The 17,229-nt window shown below is 47.7% G+C and overlaps 1 protein-coding gene across 1 annotated transcript in view; it reads left to right on the top strand.

Moving 5' to 3' along the window:
* Positions 1–17,229, top strand: part of SLC24A1 (solute carrier family 24 member 1) — a 195,835-nt gene that overhangs the window by 44,083 nt on the left and 134,523 nt on the right. The gene's annotated exons all lie outside the window — the stretch shown is intronic.

Here is a 17,229-nt window from a genome sequence, read left to right on the forward strand (position 1 = left end):
TCCACCTTGTTCTCATCGTAGTGGGCAGTAAATTTCAGATTGTTATCTGTCAGATTGATCCATTCTAGGAATTCCAATAAAAGATCCTTCCCACTGGTCCAGATAAAAAAGATGTCATCTATATATCTGGACCAGTGGGAAATGGATTCAAAAAATGGTGCCATCTCATTGTAGATGAATTTGGTCTCGAAGGCCGCCATATAAATGTTAGCTATGGACGGCGCCACTGACGCGCCCATGCTAACCCCCTTTATCTGGCGGTAAAGGGTATGTCCAAATTCAAATACATTCTCAGTAAGAACAATCATTAACAGATCTAGAATAAATTCCTTAGGGCATCTAATCCCAAATTCATCAATGAACCAGCTTGTCGCAAGTACAGCTTCCCTTTGAGAGATATTACTGTAAAGCGCCTCAATGTCTATAGTCACTAGGATGTCATTCCGTGGGTCAAAAGGTAAGTTTTCCACTTTATTGATCATTGCGCCCGTATCTTTAATATAGGAAGTAATCCTTGATATATGTGGACGTAAATAAAACTCAATAAATTTAGATAGGGGCTCTGTATTTGTACCAATTGTAGATACAATTGGTCTATATGGAGGATTTGTAAGATTTTTATGTATTTTGGGCAGGCCATAAATACATGCTGTCTTGCCTAGGTTAAAATTCAAATAATCAAAATCCTTTTGATCAATATCACCTGAAGTAAGAGCTCGCTTGGTCAACTGCTGTATTCTCTTAGATACCAAATGAGCAGGGTTGGACCTGATTTTGGAGTAAGTGGTATTGTCTGACAACATATTAATCATGTTGTGTTCGTATTTTTCTGAGTCTAAAAGGACAATACCACCGCCTTTGTCACAACTCTTAACAACTAAATTGTCATCTTTCCTTAAAATTTTTAAGGCTTCTGACTCTTCCCTTGTTAGATTGTATATCGGTTTAGGTATAAAACGTAGTGCTCTTTCCAACTTTTGAAGTACGACCAGTTCGAAGGCAGCTACTTCTGGGCCCACTTGATCTAAAGATGGACTGAAAGTAGAAGGGAGGGCCAACCGTCTAGGGGTCTGGGGTATTTGTTAGTTTCAGTGTTGATATCAAAAAACCTTTTTAGTCTAATCCTTCGAAAGAAGGAAATGATATCTTGTTGTAACTCAAATACATTGACATGGGCGTGTGGAACATATGTAAGGCCCTTAGACAGCAGGGTTTTACAATGGGAGGCTCAACTTAGGGCCCCAGACCTAACTAACAAGCCAATAATGCATTTATTTGGGGGGTGTCACACCCCGAACACCCCCTCTCCTTTAGTTCTATGCCCCTGCGTGTTGTGTCAGCCTGTCAATAAACGCTTAATCTCAGGGTTGATTTGGTTAATCACTGCAAATAGTGTGTGTAGATTAAGGGCCATTGATCTTGCATAAATCCTGACTCTCCAGGGAAAGCCGAGTAGCAATGACTTGGCTAAGACCTTATTATCACAATCCCGCATTGACGATGGAAGTTCACTTTGTCTCAGGGATTCTGTATAGACCTCTAAGAGGAGAGAGGCCAAGATGTTTTTATATGCCTTATAAACATTTGTAGTTAGTCTGTCGGAGCCCGGGGTCGCCCCGCCAATTGAATGAATATCCTCGACTATCTCTTCCAACTATATCTGTTGACTCAAAACTGCTGATGACAGCTCTCCAGCCATGCCAGTGCTATTTACGTGAGCTATCCGTTAATGCTATTGTGTGACTCCATCCCCCCGTCAGTGTAGAATTGTGTGTAATATTGTACAAACTCCTTCAAGATATCTTCATTTTCTACCAACCAATTTTTCATGCTTCGCTCTATTCAAGGCGTGTTGCCCACGGATATCTTTCAGATCTACAGCATGTTTTGTTATTGTCTCTCCCATATGTGGGCCCTAGATGCTTCTCATAGTGCATTTTGTCCTCTAACTGAGCCTCCATTGGACTGGAAATATTCCACTATAGATAATCCCATCTCCTCCTTAAAAACCAGGTCTAATAAAGAAGGTGCAGGAAATTTCCAGTGTCATCAGTATAACCTAGACCTTGGGAGGGAAAATTTAAAATGAACTGGTGGGTTGTCAGATTGTGCTATGAAGTCCACATTAATCAGCACCAGTCTTATGTTGTACAAAGAGCCCAAAGGAATAATAAACCTGCTGTCTCTGCCTCCATACTGATGTTGTAACTTAAAATCTATACGCAGTTGCATTAATATACAGACTCCACGTAAGTATGAACTGTATGATGTGATATATCTGGGAGGGGACCATTTTAAACCAAAGGAACTCATGTGAGCTGGGGACAGATGAGTCTCCTGCAAAAAACGCAATATCTATTGCGTATCTGTCTAAATATGCTAATACGCTCCTACATTTGCAGCAGTTATTAAAACATCTAGGGCCAGATGTAGGTAATTTCTATTTACCGATTCCTAAATACCGAATTTTACCGATTCGGTATTTAAGAATCGGTAAATATTATGTAGGTAAAAAATCTGTAATTTTTACCGATTCGGTAATATTCGTTATTACCGTTTCGGTATTTACCGAATCGGTAATAAGGAATACCTTCCCATTCATTCCTATGGGCCTGAAGGCCCATAGGAATGAATGGGAAACCATTCACTATTACCGATTCGGTAAATACCGAATAGGTAATAGGGGGAGCATATTCATGGGTGGCAGGGTGTCACATTGACACCCTGTTGCACCCCTGATTCGTGCATGTGTGCACATGTGGCGCACATACATGCCCTAAGGGCATGTATGCCTGCCACATGGCACTTTTAAAAAAGCACAAAATTGCTTTTTTAAAGGTATTCGATATTAACCACCAACTTGTAGTTGGTGGTAAATAATGAATCCTTAAATTAAAAATGCACTCACTTGAGTGGTCCCTACATAGGATTTAAGGATTCGGTAATTTACCGATTCATTATTTTAAGGATTCGGTAATTTACCGATTCCTTAAATTACAGAATCAGTAAATTACCGAATCCTTAAATCCAGCCATCTACATTAGAAAAAGTTAAATACCGGTCAGTAACGGGAAAATTACAGATTTTCAGCCGTTACCGACCGGTATTAAGCTACCTACATATGGCCCCTAATGTTCCGAGTGAGCAATGTAATCAGTTGTTAATGGGATGCCATTGAACCAGGTATGACGTGTGCTGATGAGCCTCTGCACAGAACAATCTGCAATCAATAATGAAAATTTGCATCTGGATAAGATATCAAACCACTGTAAAAGGCCACACACCTCCCGCTCCGATAATCCCAACTTTCAGTTTAAATAAAACCCCATACCCAAACAACATAAAACACAATTTTGTCTGAAGTAAAAATTAATAAATCAAACAAAAGTTAAAACACACCATGAGGTGTGGTATCGCCCTCCAGTATGACATAGGAAATAGCATTAATGATAGCAGGCATCTGCCCATGGCTTTTCTATAACTCAACAATGAGACCTCTTACAATATTAACAACTAAAACAAATTTCACACAGCAGGTGGCTTTATTCTTAGAGATTGTATTTGTGTAATGGGGAGGGAACGTATATTCCAGGTAACATACTAGTTCATAACCCCTATCGAATGTGATGAAGTTCCTGCTTGCCTGGGCTTCTGCTGCACGGTGGACCATCCATTGATCTATGAGATCTGTGGGAACTAACAAGGGTTTTCCAGAACTAGGTTGGTTACATAGCATTTTTTTTAAAAAGTCAGTTTTCCCATCCAAGATAACCTTCAACCGAGCCGGGTTACGGCAGCTGAGATTATGTTCCGTGCTGGGGCCTCTCTCATTCTGTAGTTGGGTCCCACGTGGGATTGTCTGGGTTAGTGGCCTTCTATTTCTGGTGCTTTGCAGCGGTTTTGAGATCTTGTTAGAGTTTCTCGTTGCTCAAATGGGTGTAATTTCTGATATTTATATGTTTCCCTCGTCTTCATTGCTTGATTTTGCTTGCGAGAAAGTGTCACCCATAGTTGAATGTCACTCATAATTACACTGAAATTATGAAAATGTCACACATAAGCAATCTGAAACCTGGCAGCCATGCAGTTATAGTATGGAGTATCTAACATTGTATACACTCGACTTCCATGAACTTGCACCGTGCACCCCTGCACCACTGCTGTGCAACACAGAAAAGAGGATATTATGGACTCCTTATGCTGGACCGGATTATTTTCTCGTACCAATCTCAAAACTGCATCACAGAGGGCTGACCAAACAGTTATTGCGTACCGGAGTGTCTACTACTCCTCCCCTGCAACTCTGCCCCGTCACGCGCTGCCGCAGCAGGAGGAAAAAATTAAATTATAATAATGTTCCGTTATTATCATTTAGTTTTTTCCCTACTTTGCTGCTCCTGGCAGTGGGGCGATGCTCCTCCGCCTTAGAAGCCACCACTGCACCATTGGTGCAATTTTTGCACCACTATACAAAGGACTCACACTGGTTGGGTTACAAAAAATTACAGTGCCATTTTAAGGACAGAGAACATGGACTGCAGCACCGTATAGCAGTGTTAGTGCGCAGAGACATAATGCCAGAAAACACACAATATTTCTGAAAATTTTTTGAAAATCCTAGAATGACCTTTAGAAAAGGCATTATTGCTACATGCCTTTTTTATTGTGTGTAGTAGCTACTATTGAGCACCCTTCAATCACTTTCATTGGTTTACATATATGTAAATATAAAAAAATATACATATAGGTCTTTTTATGTGCGGAGACTCCGCACTCGTAAAGATACTACTCGTAAATCCCTCTGTGAATAGCAAAGAATCATAAACTTACACAAAAGTGTACTTTACTTTTGTGAATCAGGCACAAGGTGCTTATAATGTTTTTGTGGTAGGTCTGATAGCAGGGACCACATGACTAGAATTTCATCCAGATTGATTTTGTTGAAGAGCTTTGTTTGGTGTTGGTCAACATTGTAGTAAGTTCTAATTTTGAACTCAACATAATTTGTGGCCTGCATGCAGGAACTGTAACAGTTGTGGATACTAGACTGAGTGCTTTGTCAAAGCCAACTTTGGTTATGAGTGTTATATCACAGTTGCAAACAAAGAAGTTTGATTTTAGAACCCAACAACACTTTCTGGTCTTTATGTGGTAGTTGCGGTTTTTGTGCCTGATTGGGGAAGTGCTCCACACAAACTGAGTTTGCTGATGTGTTTAGTTTCATGTTAATGAAGATTGCAATATGTTATATTTTGGAATAAGCATTACTTGTTGTTTCTATGTGTGTGTATGGAAGGTCTGACAGGTCATCCCATCAGTCCAAGTCTTCAAGTAGGGTGAGTTTGTTGATGTGCTTTGTTTTATGTTTCAGGACATTGGATTATGCTTGATAATGAATTCCCACCTAACTATCAACTTGAATGTGTTTTTAGTAGATTGACTGTTAGGACCATATGACAAGGCCTTCGCCCCATGTCCAGTTTGTTGATGTATTTTGCTTGATGTCACAAACATTGGAGTATGGTTGATATTCAATCCCAGGACAATGTTTGACCTTGAGGAAGGAGAGAGAGAGAGAGAGAGTATGTCTTGTGCGGTAGGTCTGACAGTCAAGTCTTCTGGGACAGATGCTTTGCCCACACTGGATAGGATTATGCGTCTTGATTGATGTTTGCTAACATTGGATAATTTCAATTTTTTCTAACCCCATATACCTTTTAGGCTGACAGCTGGGGCTCTCCAGGACATGGAGTTGGCTCAAACTGAGTTTCAGTATGTGTTAGACCCGTCTGCTTCTGAGAGTCCCCTCACCACTATGATTTCTTTTGTTCCCCTGTACCTCCCAAAATTTGTCGCTTTTTATTTGTCTACCAGGACTTTTCATGTGTTGTCTCATGGGGTTAGATGTTCCTTGATGCCCAGTTCCTCACAAGGTTTGTGGCACCTATTTACAAGGCGCCTGGCCCAAACCTGTGGCATTACAAACTGGGGTTGTCAACCTGTATAAATGAACTTAAAATGGTGGACACCCTTTTTCCTCATGTGAAGTGACTCCCATTGGAGCCTTCATGAACCCTGGCCTTTTGAGGTTTTGGCGCCCTTTGGTTGGCGAGCATTTCTGACAGGAATTCCTTTATTTTCCTCAGGTACACAAAATGGCTGCTCTAGAACCCCAGTACGGTGGCTGTGAGTGTCCTAAATACCCCTCAAGAGTGCCTTGTCATTGTCACAGCCAGAGAAGGTTCTAGAACCTTCTGGCTCGTGCCAGTACCCCAGGGCACTGGCTATATAAGGCCCAGTCCCTGGCGGCCATTTTAGAAGATGATGATGAAGTTCAGATTAGAGAAGAGATTCCAGACTTGACACCAGATTGACACCTGCCCTGTTGACCCCTGAGGTGGCTGGTAGCGCAGGCAGTAGAGCAGCAAAGGGTTGCTGGCGTTGTGTCTGACTGGCGTTCCAGTCAGCTTCGTGAGAAGTGATCTAGCGCCTACAGCGCCTGCCCAGCGAGTACCTAATTGCCCCCAAAAGACTGTGGCCAGATTCGTGTGCCTCCCCGCCCCCCCGGTGGTGAGCTGTGATCGATTTATCGAGTCGCGAGGCGAGAGCAAGTTTGCCGCGACCGCGATCGTCAGCTGTGCCCCCTTCGCATGACCAAAAGAAATGTATATGTGCTTTCCCAGACAACCCTATTTACAACAAAGAACTTTTATATAAAGGAATCATATTTTTCTACAGCAGTGGTGTGGTGTCCTTCTTTTTGGTGTGGATGTACAAGGAGTTATTATTTGGTCAGAGCCGGCTTAACACTACAGCCTTCACTTGCCTTGTCACTTGAGCCAAGCTACCCCCTTTGTGCTGGGCTTGCCCATCGCAGGTCCAACATAAAATTGGTGCTCAGCGGGTGGGATTGCGAGCCGTGCTTGTTTTGAACCCCATAATAATTCAGTGTGCACCACAGGTACACACCCGGAGTTTTCTCCTAGCGGCCCTCCAATTCAACGTTTTGTTTTTTCCAAATTCTTTCCTGGAGGTGGGTGGAAGTGACCCTCAAAGTTCTTATCCTGGTCACCTACTTCGGGTGGTTGTCCACACTTTTCACTGACAAGATGGAATTCGAAATGTCAGAGCTGGAGACCTATACTGTGGCACAGCTCAATGATTTCTGTCAGGAGAGGGGAGTGTTTGTCAGGCGAGGGGCCAAAAGAGAGGAGCTCCGTACTAGTCTGCGAGCATGGGTGGAAGCACACACGGAGGGAACGGTGGAGGAGGAGGAATCGGACAGAGGTACTGTCATTGATAGGACTGCGGAATGTCCCCCGGGGGTGGGTGAGATGTCAATCAGCCCCAAGGCAACCTCACGGGAGGGTAGCAGTGTGTCATCGAGAGGGTTGTCAGAAACCGAGTTAGCTGACAGGAGAGAGGAAAGACTGTTAGGGTGGGAAATAGCAAAAATGGAGTTGGAAGAAAGGAGGGAGGGGAGGAGGTTGGAACATGAGTCCAAGCTGGAGATGGAAAGGAAAAGGATGGAACACGAGTTCAAGCTACGAGAACTCGAATTCCAGGCCCCTAACATCACTCCGAAGGGTGTCGAGTCAAAGGAATTTGCCAGGGAGCCCAGGCCCCATTTACCCAAAGACGTAGTCGCCAGTTATACCGCTGGAGACGACATAGCCAAGTGGCTGGCAGCCAATGAGGTCTCCTTAAGAGCCCATGGGATCCATGAGAAGCATTGGGGTGATGGATTATACCGGTACATGCCTACGACAGGTAGGGATGCCCTATTGGCCCTAGACCGGGAGGAACAGGTTAATTACCCCGCCATGAAGGTGGCGCTCATCAGGAAGTTTGGGTTGACCCCCGAGAAATACCGGCAAAGGTTTAGGGGCAGACACAAGCTGAGCTCACAGAATTGGGTTGACTTCCTGGATTTTGCTAAGAAAGCCCTGGATGGGTGGGTACAAGGTAATGAGGTGGAGGACTATCGAGGGTTGTACGACCTGATACTCAAGGAACATCTACTCGAGAAATGTCTTCCCGAGCTGAGGCAACACCTGGTAGACAGCAAACTTACTTGCCCCCGTAAGCTTGCTGAGGAGGCGGACATTTGGGCAAGTACCCAAGTGTCCACGAAGGGGACGGGAGGAGATTCTCAGAAGTCCGGACAGGGCGCTCCCCAGAAGAAAGAGGGTGGGAGATAACAAGAAGCAGGAGTTCTCCAAAGGCCCCCAAAATACCTTTAAGGGGAAAAGTTTCTTCTCCACTTCTAAGGCTAACCCGCAGAAGAACCCTAATCCTGGCCAGAGTCAGCAGCCAAGGGTTATCCATTGCTATGAGTGCGGTGGTATTGGACATTATAAGGGAGACGTGAAATGCCCAAAGAGACCACCCCCTCCCACTGGAGGAAAGGCCCCGGGAGTCGCTAGTGTAGCGCTCGGGGAGGAGATGCCCTTAGTTAAGGGGGGGGAGTGGGCGGGTGTCACCTTAGTGTCCCTGGGTGATCGGGAGGTGGTTCCAAAGATCCAGGTGCCCTCAAATACTACCAAGTATGGGCAATGGGTCACCATCAATGGCCATAGAGGGGAAGCTCTGAGAGATACAGGAGCCAGTATGACTATGGTAAGGAGTCATCTGGTGTCCTCAGAGCAGGTGATTCCAGGTGTACTTCATCCAGCTGCGATGGCTGACGGCAGAATGGGCCACTATCCTGTGGCCGAGGTTCCCTTTGAGTGGGGAGGGGTTGCAGGTTCACTTCGAGTTGCCGTAAGCCCCGCCGTGCCAGTCGATTGTCTGCTGGGCAATGATATGGAGCACAATGCTTGGAAGGAGGTGGAATACCGGACTCATACTGAGATGCTGGGTACACCTGATTGGGCCTGTGTGAGTACCAGGTCTGCGGCTGCTCGGGAGGAGAAGTCACGTGGGTTGGAGCCTGGAACAATGGCCCACCCAGCTGCTGATGAGGGAACATTTCGAGGACAGGAGGAGCCTGCCTCGATGTCCATGCCCCGTGAGACGGATAGGCCACCTGTGGAGGTGGACCCGGAGTCCGCGGAGGAGGACATGGTTCCGTTGGAGGACTTGCCTATCCCCGCTGAGTGGCGAGTGGAAGGAGGACCATCCAGGGAGGAACTGAGCAAGGGACAAAGGGAATGTCCCACCCTCGAGGGTCTGAGGCAACAGGCTGAAGCCCAGGCAGCAGGTAACGAGTCTGGGAACTATCGTGTTTACTGGGAGGATGGTCTCCTCTACAGTGAACCCAGGGCGCCAGTGCACGGATTGTCGCGGGCCCTGGTAGTCCCACAGTGTTACCGAGCCTTCCTATTAGAGTTGGCTCATGAGATTCCCTTGGCAGGACACTTGGGTCAGGACAAGACCTTTGCCCGGCTTGTCCCCCACTTTTATTGGCCTCGAATGAGGGTGGCGTCCGACACATACTGTCGGTCATGCGTGACATGCCAAGCCAGTGGGAAAACAGGGACGAAGCTGAAGGCTCCCCTGGAACCACTTCCCGTCGTTGGCACCCCCTTTGAAAGGGTGGGCATCGACATTGCTGGGCCCCTAGATCCACCTACATCATCCGGTCACAGGTTTATCCTGGTCCTGGTGGATCACGCCACAAGGTATCCAGAGGCAATTCCTCTGAGAACCATTACTGCACCAGTAGTGGCCAAGGCCCTGATGGGGATCTTTACCCGAGTGGGATTCCCCAAGGAAGTTGTGTCTGACAGGGGGACCAACTTCCTGTCAGCATATATGCGGGCCATGTGGAAGGAGTGTGGAGTGACTTACAGGTTCACCACTCCTTATCACCCACAGACCAATGGTCTTGTGGAAAGGTTCAACCAAACCTTGAAGGGTATGATCAGAAGTCTACCCGAAAGCCTGCGGAGGAAATGGGACGTCCTCCTACCCTGTTTGCTCTTTTCCTAAAGGGAAGTGCCGCAAAAGGGAGTGGGCTTCAGCCCCTTCGAGCTTTTGTATGGGCACCCTGTACGTGGACCTCTCAGCCTGGTGAGGGACTCCTGGGAAAAATCTCCCCGGAAAGTTCCCCAGGATGTGGTGAGCTACATGCTGGCCTTCCGAAGCCAAATGGCTAAGTTGTGGAAGCAAGCTTCTGACAACTTGGAAGCCAGTCAGGCAGTCATGAAAGCGTGGTATGACCACAATGCTCACCCAGTGGAGTTGGAGTCCGGCCAGAAGGTGTGGGTGATGGAGCCTGGAGAGCTGAGTCCCCTCCAGGACCGTTGGACAGGCCCCTATGAGGTATTGGAGAAGAAGGGCAAGTCTACCTATCTGGTGGACGTAAAGACCCCTCGGCATCCGCATCGGGTGTTACATGCCAATCGCCTCAAGCCCCACTACGAGAGGCCCGAAGTCATGTTGGTTATGGTGACTGACGGATCGGAGGAAGAGGACACGGAGCCTCTCCCCGACCTTTTTGCGTCTCAAGAAAAGGATGGGTCAGTGGAGGGAGTGAAACTCTCGCCAACCCTGACTCCTGAACAGCAGGAGGAAAATGTCGCCAGGTCTTGGGGTCATTCGCTCCTCTGATCTCCCTTGTCCCGGGTAAGACCCATCTGTGTACCCATGACGCGGACACAGGGGACAGCCCACCTGTAGAGTCAAAGTCATACCGGCTGTCTGACAAGGTGAAGGCCAGTATCCAAAGCGAAGTAGCTAAGATGCTGGAGCTAGGAGTCATCGAACCTTCAAGTAGCCCTTGGTCTAGCCCGGTGGTGTTAGTTCCTAAAGCTGCCCCACCCCGGCACCACACCAGAATTGAGATTCTGTGTGGACTACCGAGGACTTAATTCGGTAACCAAAACGGATGCTCATCCGATCCCTCGGGCGGATGAATTGATTGACCGGTTGGGAGCTGCCCAATATCTCAGTACCATTGACCTCACTGCAGGGTACTGGCAGATTCCCATGTCTAATGGAGTCAAGGAAAGGTCAGCCTTCTCCACACCTGATGGACACTACCAGTTTTGCGTCATGCCCTTTGGGCTCAAGAACGCTCCTGCCACTTTTCAGCGGCTGGTGAACACGATCCTCACCGGGATGGAGTCATTCTCTGCTGCTTATTTGGATGACATAGCTGTCTTCAGTAGCAGCTGGGAGGATCACTTGCAAGCCGTTCTCCAGGCCCTGGAACGGGCTGGCTTGACGATCAAGGCCAGCAAATGTCAGATTGGACAGGGGTCGGTAGTGTACTTAGGACACTTGGTGGGCCGGGGAATGGTGCAGCCCCTTCAGGCGAAGATTGAGGCAATCATGGCCTGGAAACCCCCCAAGACCCAGACTGAGGTCCGAGCCTTCCTGGGCCTCACAGGTTACTACAGACGATTCGTGAAGGGGTATGGCACTATCGTGGCACCCCTTACAGAACTCACGGCCAAAAAGCAACCCAGGAGAGTCATTTGGACGGAGGCTTGCCAGCGAGCCTTCGACACTCTGAAACAAGCATTGTGTAAAGCTCCAGTCCTGAAGGCTTCATATTTTTCAAAAGAGTTCATTGTCCAGACGGATGCATCCGACATTGGCATTGGGGCGGTGCTATCGCAACTCAATGAAGAGGGTCTGGATCAACCCGTGGTCTTTCTGTCACGGAGACTGCTTCCCCGGGAACAGAGGTGGAGTACCATCGAGCGGGAAGCCTTTGCGGTGGTCTGGGCACTGAAGAAGCTGCGACCATATTTGTTTGGTTCACACTTCCTTGTTCAGACAGACCACCGACCCCTTCGTTGGCTCATGCAAATGAAGGGGGAAAATCCCAAACTGTTGAGGTGGTCTATCTCCCTACAGGGATTGGACTTTCGGGTGGAACACCGGCCAGGAGTTGACCACGCCAATGCAGACGGTCTCTCCAGGTATTTCCGCCTTAGTGTTGAGGACTCCCAAGGGGTTGGGTAGCTCTCCCCACTTTCAGCTGGGGGGGACGCGTGTTAGACCCGTCTGCTTCTGAGAGTCCCCTCACCACTATGATTTCTTTTGTTCCCCTGTACCTCCCAAAATTTGTCGCTTTTTATTTGTCTACCAGGACTTTTCATGTGTTGTCTCATGGGGTTAGATGTTCCTTGATGCCCAGTTGCTCACAAGGTTTGTGGCACCTATTTACAAGGCGCCTGGCCCAAACCTGTGGCATTACAAACTGGGGTTGTCAACCTGTATAAATGAACTTAAAATGGTGGACACCCTTTTTCCTCATGTGAAGTGACTCCCATTGGAGCCTTCATGAACCCTGGCCTTTTGAGGTTTTGGCGCCCTTTGGTTGGCACGCATTTCTGACAGAAATTCCTTTATTTTCCTCAGGTACACAAAATGGCTGCTCTAGAACCCCAGTACGGTGGCTGTGAGTGTCCTAAATACCCCTCAAGAGTGCCTTGTCATTGTCACAGCCAGAGAAGGTTCTAGAACCTTCTGGCTCGTGCCAGTACCCCAGGGCACTGGCTATATAAGGCCCAGTCCCTGGCGGCCATTTTAGAAGATGATGATGAAGTTCAGATTAGAGAAGAGATTCCAGACTTGACACCAGATTGACACCTGCCCTGTTGACCCCTGAGGTGGCTGGTAGCGCAGGCAGTAGAGCAGCAAAGGGTTGCTGGCGTTGTGTCTGACTGGCGTTCCAGTCAGCTACGTGAGAAGTGATCTAGCGCCTACAGCGCCTGCCCAGCGAGTACCTCATTGCCCCCAAAAGACTGTGGCCAGATTCGTGTGCCTCCCCGCCCCCCCGGTGGTGAACTGTGATCGATTTATCGAGTCGCGAGGCGAGAGCATGTTCGCCGCGACCGCGATCGTCAGCTGTGCCCCCTTCGCGACAGGTGCCTCTAGAGGGGAGCTTGGACGTCTCCGAGCCCCACCAGCGTAGAGCGCTTCCTGCGCAGATAGAAGGTGAGGTGGTGCGCCGGGGCGGGGAAAGGCCGGCCTTCGTTGGGCGGGACTAGCGTCTCTGCCACTCCCCAGTGACCCGGGAGCTGTAGCTGTGGGCGGGAACCCCCCTGTATGCGGAAGTCGGAGGGAGGTCCGTGGAGCCCCTGAGAGCCCCGTCGCTAACGAGAGGAGTGCTGTGCCCGACTGAATCGTATCTTGACTGCAGCCGATGTGAGGTGGGCCCGTTTCCTCATAGTGAATGCAGCGTTGTGAAGGAACTGTGAACCGGCATTTATTTGACTGTGCGCGAAGGTTGTGTGACCTCTCCGGCAGCCCGTTCGTCGGTCTAATGACTTTGAACTGGTGCCGCCTGTGCTCAAGTGCTGCTAAAGCCCGTAGGCGCGCATAGACTTCACCGGCAAAGCAGAGATCCTCTCCCGGTGACCGCCGAGTGCAAATGATGTATTTACTGTGTTTCCTTGCCTTCTAGATATACGCGCATACGCCTTGAGTGATTATTAAAGAGTCCCAAACCTTATTTTGTGCTCAGAGAAGCCGTATACCTGGTCATTGAAAACAGCATAAACTGTAAGAGTTATCTTTCCCATTTGAAACGTATTGCAGATGTAATGATTTGAAAGTATTTAATTGGTGGCAGCGATACCAGAAGAAACATGTGGTTGTTTATTTAAATGAACCAATATTTATTCTGATATTTATTCTGATATTTATTCTGAAGTTATTCTATTTATTAATACTATTTATTACCAGAACTGTATGACCAAAAGAAATGTATATGTGCTTTCCCAGGCAACCCTATTTACAACAAAGAACTTTTATATAAAGGAATCGTATTTTTCTACAGCAGTGGTGTGGTGTCCTTCTTTTTGGTGTGGATGTACAAGGAGTTATTATTGGGTCAGAGCCGGCTTAACACTACAGCCTTCACTTGCCTTGTCACTTGAGCCAAGCTACCCCCTTTGTGCTGGGCTTGCCCATCGCAGGTCCAACAGTATAGTTTTGACTATTTACAATGGTGATGTTGGTGAATATTTGAAATAGACATTAAAATGCACATGCAATGATTTAGAAAATGACAGTAACTAAATATCTTTTGTTTGTGAAAGATTATCTGATGCTGGTGAACATTTACTTACATAAACCAGCATATGCTGGTGCATATGCATTTGGCCCAAATTAGAGTTTGGCAGACAACATAAAGCCAGTCAGGGTGGTGCAGGACTTTACATCCATCTCAAAATTTGGCATCTAGGTTTCCACAGGGATACTCAACTTTGGGCTGAAGCCCAGACGGCATCCAATAGACCTGCAATCAATAACCAAGTGCACACTTTGCAGCTAGTGTGTGTAATTACCTGCCCTGAATTGCAAGGCGGAAGAAAGTGAAGCAAACAAGTGTGCCTCTTAAGAAAGGGAAAATTAGGGTGATTCTGCCCCGAGATATTGTATTAAAACTAGATCAAGGGCCTTTCCATTGCCAGGGGCACAAGGCAGAGTTGCCCCCCTCTCCCTGTTAATATTCGCCCTGGTGAAGGAGCCCTTGGCCTCCCTTGTGCGTCCTGAGGAACGCATTTGTGGCTGTGTGTGGCCTAACATCGAAACGGACAAAATCGGATTATACGCGGACCATGTCCTGATCTTCTTGGCGGACCCAGCCTCCTCTAGGCCATATTGTCTCCAGACCCTGCATTCTTTTGAACAGGCCTCTGGCCTGCGATTGAACCATGGGAAATCAGTTTTGGTCCCCCTGCATCTCTCGAGGGAATGTTTTGAGTGGCAATCCACCATACCACTCCGGCGACAATCCTTTAAATATTTCCTGAGTTGGGCTGGGCTCTTAATGTAACACCGTTGGTTAAGAAGGCCAAGGAAGATCTCCTTAAGTGGAAAGCTCTGCCGCTCAACCCCCTCGGGAGGATGGGACTGTTTAAAATCATGATTCTCCCCAGATTTCTTTATGTCCTCCAAAATACCCCCTTCTGCTTTCCCAGGACTTGGTTCCGGGAACTGGGCAGTTTAATTACCCGGTTTCTCTGGAGCGGTGGGAGGGCGCTCCTGGCTCTGTCTACATGCCGGATTCCTGCCTTTGATGGGGGCATGGGAATGACGCACTTATACCTCTATTTCCTGGCCGTAAGGCTCCTGGTGACCCACGATTGGTTCAATGGGGGTAGGGCTGACCCGGCGTATAGGCTGGAGTTGAGAGAACTAGGTCTACCTAGCATCCAGGCCATGATGTACGGGGGCCCCATCTCATCCGACAGCCCGAGGCGACGCGCACTGTGTTATTGGCCTGGCGGGCCTCGTTGCGTCGGACCGGATGGACGCAGAAACGAACCCAATGTACACCCCTTTGGCATGGGACCTGGCTCCGGGAGTTTACCGGATTACGAGGTTTTAAAACTTGGGATCTTATTGACATCTCACAACTTGGGGATGTGTGGCTAAAGGCCATCTACTTACCTTCCAGGAACTCCAAACTCGCTACTCCCTACAATCATCCAAATTCTATAATTACTTGCAGATAGACACGCCCTCCACGCACACATCCCGGATGGCATGAGGCTCCCCGAATACAACCCCACTGAGGCCCAGACAATGATGGGAGACTTAGGTAAGGGGGGTCTCCCTTTTTTACCGCACTTTAGTTAACAATTCACCTGCCTCCTTAGATCAGTTGAGGGAACAATGGGTGGAATGGGTGGGCCCCCTCGATGAAGTGTATTGGCGCAATGCTCTCATGGCCCCCAGGATAGTCACTGTCTCTGCCAAACTCAAATTGATCCAGCTCTACTACCTGCATGCTGTGTACCTTACTCCCCTGCGCCTTTTCCGAGCTTGCGCCCGGATACGTCATGCGCAAGATGTACCCACATCCCGGCAGACTTTTTCCATATGGTTTGGCCGTGCCCCCGGTAGGAGCAATTCTGGGGATGTATTGAGTCGGAACTTACAGAGGTGTTGGGTTGGGAGGTTCCGCATGACCCACGTCACTCACTGCTGGGAATCAAGGACGGGCTGGATGGGTCCAGGAATGAAAAGTTATATTTTCCGAGCCACCGGATCTGGGGAGGTGGCACAGAGGGGTGGATTGGTGCGCGACCCAGGAGAAAGCCCTGTACATGGCCAAGGGGTGCAGCAAGAAGTACCGTAGAGTGTGGGGGAAGTGGTTGGGCAATGTTGAGGGTTTCAAGTGACCTGCCTTTATATTTAGTCTGAGTGGGACTTTTGGGGGTCATGATTGGTGGTTGCATTGATCATGGGAATGTAACTCTTTTAACGACTTCTGTGTACTGGTTGATTTGTTTTATATGTTCAAAACCAATAAAACTTGATTATCAAAAAAAAAAACTAGATCAAATGATGCTACATACTACACAGTTTGGCTAAAAATACAGAGTTTCTGAATAGGCTTAGTAAAATATTGGCAGACAACCCTTAGCTTCCATGGGGTGGAGAGAGTAGTGGGTCCAGGACAGGAAAGCCTGGAATTTCCTGCACTGTGGTTGGTGTGAGCAATGTGTTACACTCTGTGTGGCAGGTGTAGTGGGGAACTGTAGCAGCAAATTGCATATTTGTGTATATAATACATCAGAAAGGGAATCCACATTTTGTAAGTAGTAATGGCTGATTTGTGGAGGGCAGGATAAAATAACACAAATTAAGACCTGTAGCTTGCTGGTGCACACACCAAAGGTTAGCACATTATATTAGTTTGTGGGCAGTTGTAGCAAGCCACATGGAACATGCATTTTGTGAAAGCAAGCTTAAATTGGCTGGTCCCTTCCTTGGAGGTAGACTGCTCCCTACACCACCCTAGGTACACTACTATTTTGGAGGCTAGAACGTAGAATTGGCAGTGTGGGAGAAGTGGCATAAATTCCATACCACACAATCTAGGTTGAATCACCTCTATGTGGTTGAGTTAACGAAAGGGTCAATGGCTGAGGCTTCAAGAGGCTCAAGTTCTCCATGGTACTGCAAGCTTTGTCTGTATGCGGGAACTCCACATTACACACTGTTTACCTCTAAACCACCAGGCTCACTACAAGGTGTCTATGCTGAAGATGTCATATCATCCATTGCTTAGGAGAGGGAAAGAGAAGCCATTCTACTTTCGACTATCAAGGAGAACCCATCCCATTTCTGCCTATCCCAGAGGGATGAGTGCAAACCCTTCCTCTCTTTAACTGCCTATTTGTGCCACTGAATGCCCATGTTCGAAAGGCTGTTTTAAAGTGATGACCAAGGACAGTCCTGGCCAGAGCAAAGAAGCTCCCATGGGAAGGTTCATCCAACCCTGGCATATTCTCTTTGGCCCTTATCTCCACCCAT

The sequence above is a fragment of the Lissotriton helveticus genome, chromosome 3_1 (genome assembly GCF_964261635.1).
Source record: "Lissotriton helveticus chromosome 3_1, aLisHel1.1, whole genome shotgun sequence".
In the NCBI taxonomy this organism is placed as follows: Eukaryota; Metazoa; Chordata; class Amphibia; order Caudata; family Salamandridae; genus Lissotriton; species Lissotriton helveticus.